The sequence below is a fragment of the Natator depressus genome, chromosome 3 (genome assembly GCF_965152275.1).
Source record: "Natator depressus isolate rNatDep1 chromosome 3, rNatDep2.hap1, whole genome shotgun sequence".
NCBI classification, from domain to species: domain Eukaryota; kingdom Metazoa; phylum Chordata; order Testudines; family Cheloniidae; genus Natator; species Natator depressus.
In genome coordinates this window covers 100,542,761-100,557,507 of record NC_134236.1, presented here as the reverse complement: position 1 = coordinate 100,557,507, position 14,747 = coordinate 100,542,761, and the positions used below count along the sequence as shown (strand labels likewise).

Here is a 14,747-nt window from a genome sequence, read left to right as displayed (position 1 = left end):
TGAGAAGGGTAATAGGCTGTGAGGAGGTGGCCTAGTACCTATGTAGGTGGAGGTGGGAAACAAGCTGGAGGGGACCTCATATAGGATACTTCATGTAAGGACTTGCCGATCTATATGCTTGCAACCTCTTCCATCTCCTGATGTAATGCTTTTTCTCCATGCTCCTCCTTCAAGTAACCCTCTTAAATCCATTATTCTATAAAGATAGGTCCTCACCTCAAAGAAGCAGTAACAAAGTAGGCAGAAGGAAAACAAACAAGATAAACAAAATCATTACTCTAGTGCATCTATTCTCTCATCTGTTTATTTAGACTGAAAGCTCTCCAAGGGAGGGACCTTTAGGCTTTTATCTATAGCATATTTTTCTGTATCTGAACACAGTGGTCAGCAATTATGTTAATTGAACTAGGGCTGAAGGTGATTTTGCTGTGGGTATACAAAAACAAAATGTGTTCCAACATTATTTTTTCTAAAGGTTTAATCCCAGTGAGCTAAAAGAGTATTGAACACAGATTGTCCTTGTCTACACATTAGGGTGACCAGATGTCCCGATTTTATAGGGACCATCCAGATTTTTTGATCTTCTTCTTATATAGGCTCCTATTACCCCCCACCCCATCCCGATTTTTCACACTTGCTGTCTGGTCACCCTACTACACATACCACTAAACCAGTGCTTAATTTGTAAGAGGTGCCAGGGCTCAAGCAATTTTTTTTAACTTTCATAATTGATGCAGAAAGTCCAGAGGTACCTGGGCTATGAACTACCAAGCCTAGAATTGCCAGGGCTCAGCCCTGGCACAAATTAAGCACTCTGCTAAACTCTAAAGCTTAAACACAGCACTGTGTTCAACCCTAGTTCAGCTAACACACCTGCAGACAACCATGTGTGGACATTAGTACAGACAAGGCCATGGGAGTGGTGACTGGAAGTCTCTTTCCTGAATGAAAAGGAGTACTTGTGGCACCTTAGAGACTAACCAATTTATTTAAGCATAAGCTTTCATGAGCTACAGCTCACTTCATCGAAAGCTTATGCTCAAATAAATTGGTTAGTCTCTAAGGTGCCACAAGTACTCCTTTTCTTTTTGTGAATACAGACTAACACGGCTGCTACTCTGAAATCTTTCCTGAATATGACTGCAGAAGCCACTGTTCTGCTAAGGCTCCCATAGCACTTTGCCAGCCTGTATCCCGCAGTATCTCTCTTCTTTCTCCTTTGAGGCTAGACTGGTCCCCCCACTCCAGTGGTTACCTTCCCCAAGGCATTAAACTCAATGCAGTTTCAGACAGGAGAATAGGAAGGAAAGGGAGAAAAGGCGGAGCCAATTCTCATGACAGACATAGGACTCAGCCAATAGATTTGTAGAGGGTGGCCTGCGGCGCTGATGGTGGTCTCTGAGAGGTAGAGGCTTGCGTGAGGGGGCGGGATTAATGGGGCGTGGTAAGCGTGGTCTGGGGTGAAGGACGGTTGCTTGGCCGTGTGGAGGCGGGGCCTGAGGAGGAATGGGCGGGGCTAGGAAACGGGACGGGTCGGGGGGGGTTGGGTGGAGCGAGAGGCCCTGATTGAGGAGGAGGGGGAGGCGTGACCAGGGGTGGGCGGGGCCGCGCGGGGATTGGCCGGGGCGGGGTTTCGCTGGGGTTATGCTGACGGCTGCGGTCAGGGAATTTCAATTTCGGATGTGGCGGAGCTGAAGGCGGCGGCAGCGGCAGGTAACAGCGCCTCGCGCGCGCGGGTGGGGGGGGTCTGTTCGCCCTCCCCTCCGAGAGCTCCCGCTCGGGGCGGCGGGCGCGAGCTGGGCGCAGGAGTGACAGGGGCAGGTGCCGCGGGGCCGTGCCGGGCTCTGCCCGGTGCCCGCCCTGGGGTTGGCTACCTGGTCCCTGGGCGGCCGGGGTCCCCGCGGCTCGCTGGTGTCGTTGCGCCCGGCGCGGGCTGGAGGGTCTGGGAGGACGCTGCCCCTGCAGGCCCGAGCTGGGTCGGCGCGGCCGTCAAAGCCTAGCGGCCCCTGCCTGCCTGTGGCAGCGGCTCCTCCCAGGGCGCTTGTCCGCCCCGCCAGGGCGCGGGGAAATCCGCTGGAGGGGGAGACGCTGTGGGCGGCGCTGTGCGATGCGCCCGGCCTGCTCGCACGGAAACCCCCCGGCACTGGGGGGGCTCGCCGCTCACTAAGTAGGGCGGCTGGCGTTAGCGTCCCTCCCTCCCACCGTCCCAGGGGGGCTGCTGCCGTGGCTCGGTGAGAGACGCACCATCCTCCTGTCATTTAAATCTCCCTCGTGTAGATTCCCGCGGGCTGGGAGTCCCACGCACAGCAGAGACGCTTTACTCTGCCCCCCCTTAGTCAAAAGCAGAAGAGCTGAAAGCCTGGAAACTGACCCCCTAATTGCCCTTCATCTACATGGGGTGGTGACGACTTCCGTATTTAAGCCTAGGGGCCTTTCTCGACCTGTGAGCGTGTAGAGTATCGCCTGTGTTTGCAAACCTTGCTTTTTGTAGTTATAACAGCAAAACTGATTGAGAGACACTAGTTGCTTATTAGAAATCTCTGGCTGAGGTTTGCTATCCTGTTCTAATTTCAGTACTTGTACATCTATCTGCACTGGTGGGTCTCAAATTTCCTGGTCTGATTTTTTTGGGAGGAAAACCAGATAATCCCAAACTAATGCGAACTGCCCTGAATCATTATGAAATTTTGCAAAAAGAAAAGGAGGACTTGTAGCACCTTAGAGACTAACAAATTTATTTGAGCATAAACTTTCACGAAAGTTTATGCTCAAATCTGTTAGTCTCTAAGGAGCACTTGTGGCACCTTTTTCTTTTTGCAGATACAGACTAACAGGGCTGCTACTCTGAAACCTATGAAATTTTGGTAGCCTGTATCCTTGGCATGAATAATGTGGGACAGCAAAGTGGGAAGCAGGGAGATACTTTTGGACCACCACTCTTTCCATTTCAGCTGCTTCTTTCCACCCACTCCTTTTGACTCTTTTCCTTCTTTCAGGTTTGCAGCTGGAGAACTGTGACCCTGCACTGAAGCTGTGTGCCTCTGGTGCCTGCTGAGAATGCAACTGACTAGGATTGTACAGTCCTTATCAGTTTCATGCTCTATAGGCAAAACAATTCAGTGCAGAGATCAGTGCCTCTCTTTCTCTACATGTCCTGAATATTTGACAAACAAAAGTTGGGTAAATAAAAAGTAGTCCATTAGTCAAGGTGTGCTAGCCAGGTCTTGTCAGGTGGGAGCCAACTGGGGTTGATTTAGTGGCTCCCAGCTCCTTACCTGCTGGGTCTGGGTGTAACCCTCTTACTTCTGAGAAGCATGAACTTCCTTTGGTGAAGCAGGAAGTAATCCCAGAAATGGACATAACTCTCAACAATAAAGCAGTACTTTTATCTAAGCAGGGCAAACCTTCAGTCTGTATCACGGTTAATACCAGGAGGAGACCCCTATGGGAAGTTAAACATACACATTCCCCAGCAGTTAGACAGTGTCTCCTGTCCAATGCGTAAATATACAGTTCAGTGCTCTCTGACCTGATTAAGCATTCCATGATTCCTTGTCTGACTTCTGTCTCCAAGTTTTTGCTGCAGTCATTGATGCGAGTGTGTGCTGTGAGCTCATTTACTTCTGGATTCTGATTCCAGTTGTCTGGATGCTCTGTTCCTGATGTTGCTGGGTTGGCCTGGACCTTCTGCCTCAGTCCAGCTGTTCTTGGGATCAAGCTCCTTCATTAAAGCTCCCAACTCAACTAAGCTGCTCTCTTTTTGCACCAAAACCTCTTAAAATGTTCTCACAGTGGTAGCATATTTTTTTAGCCTGTGTCCTTCGGATCAGCTGATTGGCTCAAGGTCATTCCTCTCTCGGGCTTGGAGATACTAACAGTCCATCCCCCAATTCAATATATAACAAATAGAAGAAAGGAAAAAATGATAGTAATATGAATTGGAAGCTAGGAATTGTAGGAAATTGATAAGGGAAACGAAGGTGAAAGCTATGGCCAGCAGAGTTAAGGTTAATAAGGAGTTTCCTAAAGTATATTAGGAACAAAAAAAATCTTAACAATGGTATTGGTCCATTACTAGAAGAAAGTGATAAAATTATGAACAATAATGAAGAAAAGGTAGAAGTGATCAATAAGTATTTCTGTTCTGTATTTGGCAAAAAGCCAGATATTGTAGTCATATCGTATGATAATAGTGAACACTTTACGTTCCAATAGTAACTGAGGAAGATGTTAAATCACGGTTACTAAAGTTAGACATTCTTAAATCAGCAGGTCCAGATAACTTACATCCAAGAGTTTTAAAAAAGCTGGCTGAGGAGCTTGCTGGACTCTTAATGTTGATTTTCAATGAGTCTTGGCACACTCTGAAAGTTCTAGAATACTGGATGAAAGCTAATGTTCTCCTAATATTTAAAAAGGTTAAACAGGATGACCTGCCTAATTAAAGGTCTGTCAGTTTGACATTGACCCCAGGCAAGATAATGAAGCAGCTGATAAGGGACTTCATTAATCCAAGAATTAAAGGAGTGTTATGTAATTAATGCAAAGAACCATGGGTTTATGGATAATAGAGCCTGTCAAACTAACATGATATATATTTTTTTAATTTAATTTCATTTTTTTATTTGGATAAGATTACAAGTTTGGTTGATAAAGGCAATAGTGTTGCTATAATATGCTTAGACTTCTGTATGGTGTTTGACTTGGTACCATATGAGATTTTTGATTAAAAAAAAAATAGAATGATATACAGTTAACATTGCATACAGTAAATGGTTTAAAAACTGGGTAACTGATAGGTCTCAAAATGTAATTGTAAAAGAGGAATTGTCATTGAGCAAGTATGTTTCTAGTGGGGTCCTGCTGGGTTAGGCTCTTGGCCCTACGCTATTTGTGTTTTCTTCCAGATCATTGACAAAAACGTTAATCATCACTGATAAAGTTTGCAGATGACCAGAGGATGGGGAGAATGATAAACAATGTAGGGGACAGGTTACAGACATGGTGCGATCTCGATCGCTTGCTAAGTTGGGTGCAAGCGAACAAGATGTGTTTTAATATGGCTAATTGTATATGTACGCATCTGGGAAAGAAGAATGTAGCCCATACTTATACGAGGACTCTATCCTAGAGAGGTTATTTTATCTCAGTGTTTGGCACTGATGCTATCAGGACAATACTGTGTCTAGTTCTGATGTCCACAATTCAAGAAGGTTGTAGATTAATCATTCTCATAGCTCTTCTCCAATTTAAGGATTAGAGAACATGCATGTAGTGATTGACTCAAAGAGCTGAATCTATTTAGCTTAACAAAAAAATGTTAAGGGGTGACATGATCAGTATAAAGTCCCCATATAGGTGACAAATATTTGATAATGGGCTCTTCAGTCTCAGGGCATGTGTTCTCTAGCAACGTTAAAGTGCTGCCATGGCAGTGCTTTAACGTGGCTGTGTACTGTAAAGTGCCCATGTAGACAAGCACTAACAGACACAGGTATAATGATCCAATGCATGGAAGCTAAAGCTAGACAAATTCACACTGGAAATAAGGCATCCCTTTTCACAGTAAGGGTAACTAATCATTGGAACAATTTACCAAGAGTCATGGTGGATTCTCCATCACTGGCAATTTTTAAACAAAGATTTCTTTTTTTTGTTAGATATGCTGTAGTTCAAAAGGCAATTTCAGGGCAATTCTATGGCCTGTGCTACACAGGAGGTCAGATTAGATCTCTCCTGAAGTTACTGGCAGCCAACCCATTAAGGGTTTTTTGGTTGGAAGTGACACTCTTTCCGATGAAAGTCTCTATCTGTTATCCATCTCCTGTGTCTATCCTGCCCTCTCAATAGGGGAGCGGAACCAGAAGGAACTCCACAGGAGAGTACCCTCCACCACTAGCCAGTCACAACTTTGAATTACACTTTGAGATCTCGGTATGTAGTGATGCCTAATTTATAAACTTGAGCGTGACCCCATCTGTCTCTTACATACTTAGTTTGAGGACTTCTGGCCTACAGTACTGCAAAGCATATGCTACCTTAGCTCAACCATTGTTTTTAGACCATAAGTACTGTAATGCTTTTAACCATAAGTACTGTAGTACCAAAAGGTCAGATGGGGGAAGTTCAGAACAGAGGCCTGAGCCTACAGTTTTTCCACTGATGGAACTCCCACTGAGTTGAAATTATTTCCTACTTATGCACACACAATAACTTATATTGACTTAAGTGTAGTAAGACTGGACTTAAAAGAGGATATTTTATTAAATCATAATCTTTGAGGACCTTTGAATGTCATAAGGAGCAATTGATATTTTTTTTCTCGGCTCTGATGTGTAGTTGATGGACCATCATCAGCAAAGAGTAACTTCTGAAACAAAGTGAACAAACAGTAGCAAGTTTGGTACATTTGGTTGGCCAAGGTGCTCAAACTTTATGGTGATGGGTGACAGAGAAGCTTATATCAGGAGTGGTGTTCATTTTGTGGATAATTTTTAATTATGGGCTGTGCTATAAACTTACAGATGTAGTTACAAGACAAACTTAGTGCCTGAATTAGGGTTGCTTCCCTGGTTGCCCAATACATATGCTATAAGACTTGAAAACAAAATGTCAGAAAACTAAAAATGCAAAATGAAGGTTGACCTTCTTGAACAAAGCAGGCACAGACTACTTTGACTGTACTTGGGTAATGCTCTTTGCATAGAGAGTACTGTAAACTTGCACCACAGAACATTGACTTTATATTTCATATTGGAAAACTACCCCATTACAGGGTGTAACTGAGTGTTGTGGCCCTTTGCCCACCCCTGCTCTACCAGATGCTCAGGAACCAAAGTACAGTGAGCTGTTTTAAGCTGGCCCGCGAGCTCCCGCTGGGGAGCGGGGTATGCGGCTTGCCTTGCTCCAGCCGGGGCGCTGGACTGGGGGGCGCACTATGCAGCACCCGGAAGCTGTGGCATGGCCCCGTTCTGTCTCCTACGTGCTCCAATGGCCCCCTCCAACGCTCCAATGGGAGCTGCAGGGGCGGTCCCTGCAGATGGGGCAGCGTGCAGAGCTGCCTGGCCGTGCCTCTGCGTAGGAGCTGGAGAAGGGACATGCCACTGCTTCAGGGAATCGCTTGAGGTACATGCCGCTCGGAGCCTGCACCCCGAAGCCTCTCCCCATGCCCCAACCCCCTGCCCCAGCCCTGATTTCGCCCTCCACCCCTGCTCTCCAAATCCCTCAGTCCCAGAGCACCCTCCTACACCCCAAACTCCTCATCTGGAGCTCCATCCCAGAGCCTGCACCCCTGCACACCAGAGCCCTCACCCCCTCCCACACCCCATCCCCAATTTTGTGAGCATTCGTGGCACGCCATACAATTTCTATTCCCAGATATGGCCCTTGGGCCAAAAAGTTTGCCCACCCCTGTGGTAGAGTGTTGGGTGTATCATGAGCTTGGAGGTAAGTCCTGTAGACATTCCAAACATTAGGCTTCACAGGTTATAGCCTTTGGCGGTTCCCATAAACGCCCACTGAGGCTGATAAAGTGATAAAGGATTCCTTTATTTTGGCTGTCAGAAATAAAATTTGCATTTACCCTTGGCATGATAGCTTTAAGTTTCAAACAAAAGATAAACCAGCTTTTCTTAAGTCAGTTTCTGAGGGCAGGCCAGAGCATGGATAATAGTCTCTTTAGGGCCTCCTCCTCTTGCATGTGCAATCTTACATATTGTACCTTCTGTCCCATTGGTAATTTGATAAGATCCTCTGGCACCTACAGTAAAGCAGTAAGAAATGTTAAGGTATTGTTAGCTTCTTTTAATATGATTTAGCAGTTGGAAGCAAGAAGAGGCAGCTCATTGTGGTCCACATGACCTATTGACCACCAGTAACTAGTCTGTAGACCGTTGGTGTTGCATGGACAGAACAGAGGGAGATGGTGGAGTATAGGAATGGTAGTTCTGGTTTAGAGTGGTGGTCGTAACTGATAAAGTGGCATTGTTTGTTATAGAGAGAAAGTATATTATGGACCTGACCCAACTCCTTATTGACGTAAAAAGGAAAGATGGATTGGACTATATAAATAAATTTGTGCTTTTATATCTCTTGAGGAGACAGATACAGAAAATCAAACTACCTTATCTTTCCATAACACTTTCATTGTATTTCTTGTGAGCAGCTCTGCAGAGGCAGAGATGGGCTTGGTATCTTGTTTAAAAAGTACAACCTTAACTTTTCATTTCCGGGTCTGATATTATTGTGAAGCACTTGTTGTGAAGCCAGTGTAATTAACTGCAGCCTGAATTCCAGCTTCACCTACAGGTGAAGAAGGTGCATGTCTATCCCACCATGTTACATAATCCAATGTTACTCAGTCCTGAACTGCTTATTTAAAAAAAAAAAAAAAAAGGGGGGGGGGGGAGGTAGTGTGTGGTGGCACTTCCAGTGAGATTGTTGGATGTTGGGGAGAGTACATGCAAAAACAAAACAAATACGTAACTGATTTATAAAACAAGAAAATAGTTGTTCATTTCCCCCACCTGCGGGCTGGATTGCACCTCCACTTTTGTGAGCACAGGAGACTCAAATCTAGGGGATCTTTGTAAGCTCCCAGATGAGGGAGCCGCAGTTTTGCACCTTTTCCCTTTAACATCAGATGCTCCCCCAGTGGTACCATGAGGTTTTTTGGGGCTGGGATGATAGGGAAGGAACTTGTCTTAGCACAGCTGAACCCATCATCTCCTGTTGAGCCTGTAAATATCAATGCAGAAGTCTGAGAACTAGTGCTGTTTTGAAACAGCATTATTCCCATTGGATCCTTCCATAGCTTCTGCTACAGCTCAGCCATAGAGGATTTTGTCAATAGTTGAAAGGGGTTCTTCAGAAGCCTTGCTACCAAGGGGTTGGGGTATAGTAACAGTGTGCAGGGACTCTCTGGGACTGCAGGTTCCTTTCGTTATGTATCCTGAGGATGGTTTGGGGTGACGATTTATTTATGGTACCTCGCTGCTCCACTTTGAAAAGACAACTTGACAGAAAATCCAGGGTGAGCTTCAGGAAGTTTCCTGTTCCTCTTGTCTTGCTCCTGGAATTATTTTTGCAGGAAGATTTGATTTGATCCTCTGACTTTAATTTACTCTGCTAATCTTAGGTAATGCAGCATTTTTGGTATGTAAGGTCATTATTTGGAGACTCATGCATTTCACAGATGCACCATAGGACGAATTAAGGACACAGTTTGAAGGCAAACCCTGAATTGCCTTACTGCTACAGATTTAAGTCAGTTCCTTTGCCTGTCTAACATTGTCTCTGTGGCTTAGTGTTTGCAAGGCACCAGTTCTAGAGAAGTGTTCTTGTTGCAAAAGCTACCCTGTCACCAGAAAATAAAAATAGAATTTTAAAAACCAAGGAAATGTCTGTACTGCCTGAAAGATCAGTTTTGACTAAAATTACTTGCATTGATGACAAAGCAGAGTTTAACCAAAATATTTATTGTTCAAATTACTCTGTAATTAGTAATGTTGTAAGGCTAAATGTAACACCGGGTTTTACTCAAAATCACTATCATCTTGTTACTGTGGCTTGAAAACTACAAAGAATAACCATGGCTTTCTTTACGAAGTGGCCTGGATTAAAAACTTGACTACAGTGTTTTAAGAATGTAGGTTTTTATATATTTTTAATAGTATTCTTCAGCATAATTTTAAAACACATGATGTGATCTCTTACCACAATGGAAAACTAGAGCAGTTTGTTTTCTTTTTTTAATTGAAGTTGCCTGCACAGTACTCTTTTATTCTGTCTATGGTCTTTCAAAACTTGCAGCAAAAAATCTATATTTTATATATTGATAACATGCAGTGCTTTGAAATGTGAAGCTGTAGCAAAAATAAACTTGTCTTTTCATACAATACTTTAGACATCTCACACAAATATACAATATAATCTCCTTTTTGGTTTGAATTTTGATTTTATATTTTTTAAGAATTGTGCAACAGCTAGCTATAACATTTTACAGTTTTTTTTTACAAACAAAAGTGAACTTTGTTTTCCCTCTGGGAGGAAGTTTGCCTTCAAGTCTTTCTACTCCTTCCTTGTTTTCTTCTCTCAAAAACACCCTATCTTGTGGTCACCCTTCTATTTTAAACAAACTTGTGTTTGCTTGCCAATTGCACAATTACTATTCCTGTAGGTGTTTGCTACTTAAATTGAAAGAATGTATAATAAATTAATCAGCTGTTGAAGTTATTGGTCTGTAACCTCCAGATCGGTGTCCCATTTCCTAAATAGCTTCAGTGTATACCATTTTCAAATTCTCTGGTAGCGATGGAATTCCCCAAAACAATCACCAGTGCTTCATTAGTTCATTTAGTATACTGAAGTGACTTTCATATGACCCGACTAATAGTAATATGTTCTAGTTAACTATGTAGTGGTTAACGTGTTCATTCATATAAATTGCCTAGGGAGGTTGTGAAATCTCCATCCTTGGAGATTGTTAAGAGCAGGTTAGACAAACACCTGTCAGGGATGATCTAGATAATACTTAGGCCTGCCATGAGTGCGGGGGCCTGGATTAGATCACCTCTCAAGGTCCCTTCCAATCCTATGATTCTATGATTTCTGATTCTGAGTTGCAGTAACACTATCCTCACTATTTTTGTCATATTTTTTTTCTTAAATGGTAGCTCAAGGCAAATAACAAATATCAGCTGCCTTATCACTAATCCTGTCCCTATTAGTGAACCTACTCCTTTCTCTGCCATCTTGCTTTTTGGATACTTTCTTTGATTGGACATTGTCCCATTACAACATGCATCTGACATGAACTTAGTGCCTGTAACAGGGATAGTTAAAAACCTGGTGCCATAATCTTCATACTTAGATTAATGCCTAATCTTAAAACTGCTTTGGGTCCCCTTCTCAGAGGACTCCTCTCTTAAAGTGCCTATGGTGGCCAGGCTTTGATAGAGGAGGGCTTTATGATAAACTTAGTCATCTGTGTCACTTCTTTGTTCAGCCACAGTGATGGCAACCGACCAATGCATAATGGTCCTTTTTTGCCCAGGACTGAGCGTGCTGCTAACCTAAATTTCAAGTGACCTAACAGGAAAACAGTTTTTACACTTTTGGTACTCGAGGTTTAATTATTTCAAGTTTTTTTTTTAAGTATACTTAGTTATTTGCAGTGCTGTAGCCATGTTGGTTCCAGGATCTTGGAGAGACAAGGTGAATGAGGTAATATCTTTTATTGAACCAACTTCTGTTGCTGAAAGGGACAAGCTTTTACAGGGTTCTGTTTAAGCTTGAAAGCTTCTCTTGCACCAACGGAAGCTGGTTCAAAAAAAATATTACCTCATCCACCTTATTCTCACATTTTACTAGTTGAACATTTGCACTTAATTGTAGAGAGATAGAAGCAACTAATTACTTCCCTTGGCTATATTTCATGGTAGGTTTTTCTGTGTTTTTTATATGTATTATAGGGATGGTGTGAGTGGTGGGAACAGATGACAATTTCTAGAGTTAGCTGAGATTTCTGTATTTTCAGGATTTTCTGATTGTGGTAATTACTTGCAACTTGAAAGACCATTTTATTTTTTCATTCATGCCTATTAAATGTGAGCAGGACAAAATCCCTGAGGGTATCTCAATGTTTGCTTTCTAATTCTGTTCAATAAAGAACTCAACATCTGGTATGAAACATTAAAAGCCAAAAGAACTCTTTACCATGGTTTGATTCATAGAGAAGTGTATATATATATATATATATATATATATATATATATATATATATTTTTTGGTGGTGAGTCTGATTTCCTAACATCCTTTAGAGAATTAAGGGAGTTGATTTAAATTATGGGATAATTGCAAAATAGAATTTGGTTACACTACCTCTCATAGTTGGATATTATAAAAAATGTTGCCAAGAAAGTGTTGATAATACAGTGTCTATCATTCAAATGTAGTAAAGGTTAAGCTGTATGTAAGCTATTCCTGAGTTCACTGGCATTTTGAATCCTGCTCTGTGGAGTGAGAGAATCCTTGGGAAGGAGAATGGGGTAGCTTTTTAAAAATTGCTGTAGAACCTTTACCTTACACAAGAGACTATCAGAAGGGACTTATTTTAGAGTGGTAGCCGTGTTAGTCTGTATCAGTAAAAACAACGAGGAGTCCTTGTGGAACCTTAGACTAACAAATTTTATTTGGGCATAAGCTTTCGTGGGCTATAGCCCACTTCATCAGATGCATGGAGTGGAAAATACAGCAAGCAGGTATAAATAAATATACAGCCCATGAAAAGATGGGAGTTACCTTACCAAGTGGGGGGTCAGTGCTAACGAGGCCAGTTCAATTAGGGTGGATGTGGCTCATTCCCAATAGTTGACAAGAAGGTGAGTATCAACAGAGGGAAAACTATTTTTTATAGTGACTTAGGTTCTCCTCCTATCTTTATTTTCATTCCTTTGGATGAGATGTTTAACCCCTTACTAAATATGGTAGCAAACCACAAGCTTTTGAGCTAGATAGGACATGGTCTGTGTGGTATTGAAAGTAGAGGCTAGAATATTGTCCTTAGGCTTTCAACCACAAATATTTTGGGTCCATACCCATTAATAACACTAATTGCAAACTCGCTCATAACATCTTGAAGACCCTCTGCTTTAAATTATGCTAGCATGGTGAACGTGTAGTAAATAGAGAAGTTAATGAGTGGTGGAAGAATGGCTTTTAATTTTCAGTTCCTTGAGAGACATTTATTGTATGGTCCATGCGTGACAGACATCACTGTGCCTTCTAAATGTTTTTACAAAATAAATTCTCCATCTTATAAAATGCAAAACATAAGGAAATACTTGGTAATGTAGTTTCTTCTAAAGTGTCTCATTTTGGCTTAGCTTTTGGGATATGCTGACTCATTTGCCACCTCCATTTTGAGTATGTGGTAAAATCTCATATCTTTCCTGAAGTGTGGAAATTCTGATATTCAACCCCTGTCATCTAAACCTATATTTAAGTGATCTAATATTCTCATGGGGAAAGTGTGTTAATTACTGCCAAAATATTAACTTTTTTGTGTACTGGGAGTGGACGGTTCATGGGGGTTTGCTTGTAGAATACATAATACAAGCTGTAACTTCAAGATCACTGGTTTAAAAACCAGACCAGTCTGGTAGTGAACCAGTTAGTCATTACCATTTGATGGGCCAAATTATATGTAATGAGTTGATGGAGTCAGTAAGTGGATGGGGGCGTTCACATGAAAAACGACCATCATAACTGGAACTAATTCATACTTTTATTTGCAGTCTTCACTAGAGGTCAGGGAGTAAATGCTACATGGAATAGCCTCTCACTTCAGGAGAAGATAGTCTAAAGTTTATTTCAACCCTGACATATAAAACATCAGTACTACTTCATGTATACAAAAGACAAGACTTCTGTCTACAATGCTTTCATAAATGTTAAATTAAACTCTTTTTAAACTAAATACAAGTGTGTATATTACGGGTTTTTTTGATGCGCTGACCCACTTGTTAGTCTTGTTTAGTTTAATTTTTCTTGGCAAATCCATGAGCAAGGACTGATCGAGTTGGGTCCTGGACTAGCCAGGAAAAGCTTCCCACTTACTACTGGTGAGTGAATTTTTAAAGCCCTGCATGTAACTACGCAAAGTAGAATACACTTATGCTGTTTCAGTAACTTCAAAGACATACCCAAATTTCAGTTCCGACAAACCAAAATAAGTTGTACGTTATATTTAGAAACAACTAGTGTGTAATAATTCCAGATTCATAGAATCATAGATTAGGATTGGAAAAGACCTCAGAAGGTCATCTAGTCCAACGCCCTGCTTAGAGCAGGACCAACCCCAACTAAATCATCCCAGCCAGGGCTTTATTAAAGACTTGTATATTGATATCTGAGTGCTGCTGGTTTGTTGGGCCATGTCACTTTCAAAAAGTGCAGTTTCTCTGCACCTCTAAGACCTGTCTATTCATAGGTTTCCTTATGTTTTAGACGGTCTTGATTTCACTATCTCAAAACTCAGGACCCTCCCCCCCCCCCCCCCCCCCGGCAACTTGTACCATGAGGATGGTTGATTTACTATAACATTCCCCAGCTGTTGGAATAGTATACAGTATGATGAATATGTTTAAAATACAAGTCCTATACCATACGTACTGGTGTTATAACTTTTGGAACATGATCGGTTTTTAATGACTGAATTTCTCAGTCACTGCCATGACACCCTATGTTTCTAGTTTCAACTTCTCTATAGCCCTAAACATTAATCTGTTGACTGCTATGGGGATATTCATTTGGCTGGTAGACTGAAAAATGCTACTATGCTGATCGTTGTAAATTCAGATCTCAATGAGAGAAAACTTGGTCCTCTCTAAAGGATGGTGGGAATCAGCTTGCTTCCATTTCTCATGTCTGAATTAGAGATGTTTGCTTTGTTTCCATAATGTGTCTTCTGTGTCTTTATACCAGTTAAAAATTGGATAACTTCTGTTCAGTGCTTCTGTAAGTATGTTGGGTATGACTGTTAAATCAAGATAGCATAATTCAGATGTAAAGTAGGCAAATGGTTTTGGCAAATATTTTGAGCATCTGTGTAAGTAAGTGCTTTTTAAAGTGACACACACCACTGGCGGAATACTTAAACTCTGAGAGGTTTTTTTTTAATTGTGTTGGGAGCAGTGTAATGGAAGGATGATTGCATGAAAAATTAAACTAAACTAGGCAAAATACCA

General features: G+C 42.0%; 1 protein-coding gene across 18 annotated transcripts in view; it reads left to right on the top strand.

Annotated features, from left to right (window-relative positions):
• Window positions 1-14,747, top strand: part of EPB41L2 (erythrocyte membrane protein band 4.1 like 2) — a 275,035-nt gene that overhangs the window by 33,043 nt on the left and 227,245 nt on the right. For 16 of the 18 annotated variants that reach the window (XM_074948426.1, XM_074948430.1, XM_074948436.1 and 13 more), the window contains exon 1: window positions 1,615-1,713. The exons of 1 other annotated variant lie outside the window; for it this stretch is intronic. The gene's annotated coding sequence lies outside the window, so the exon portion shown is untranslated. Of the gene's footprint in view, window positions 1-1,614; window positions 1,714-14,747 lie in introns of those variants that run through there. One more of the 18 variants, XM_074948420.1, reaches the window with a different exon arrangement.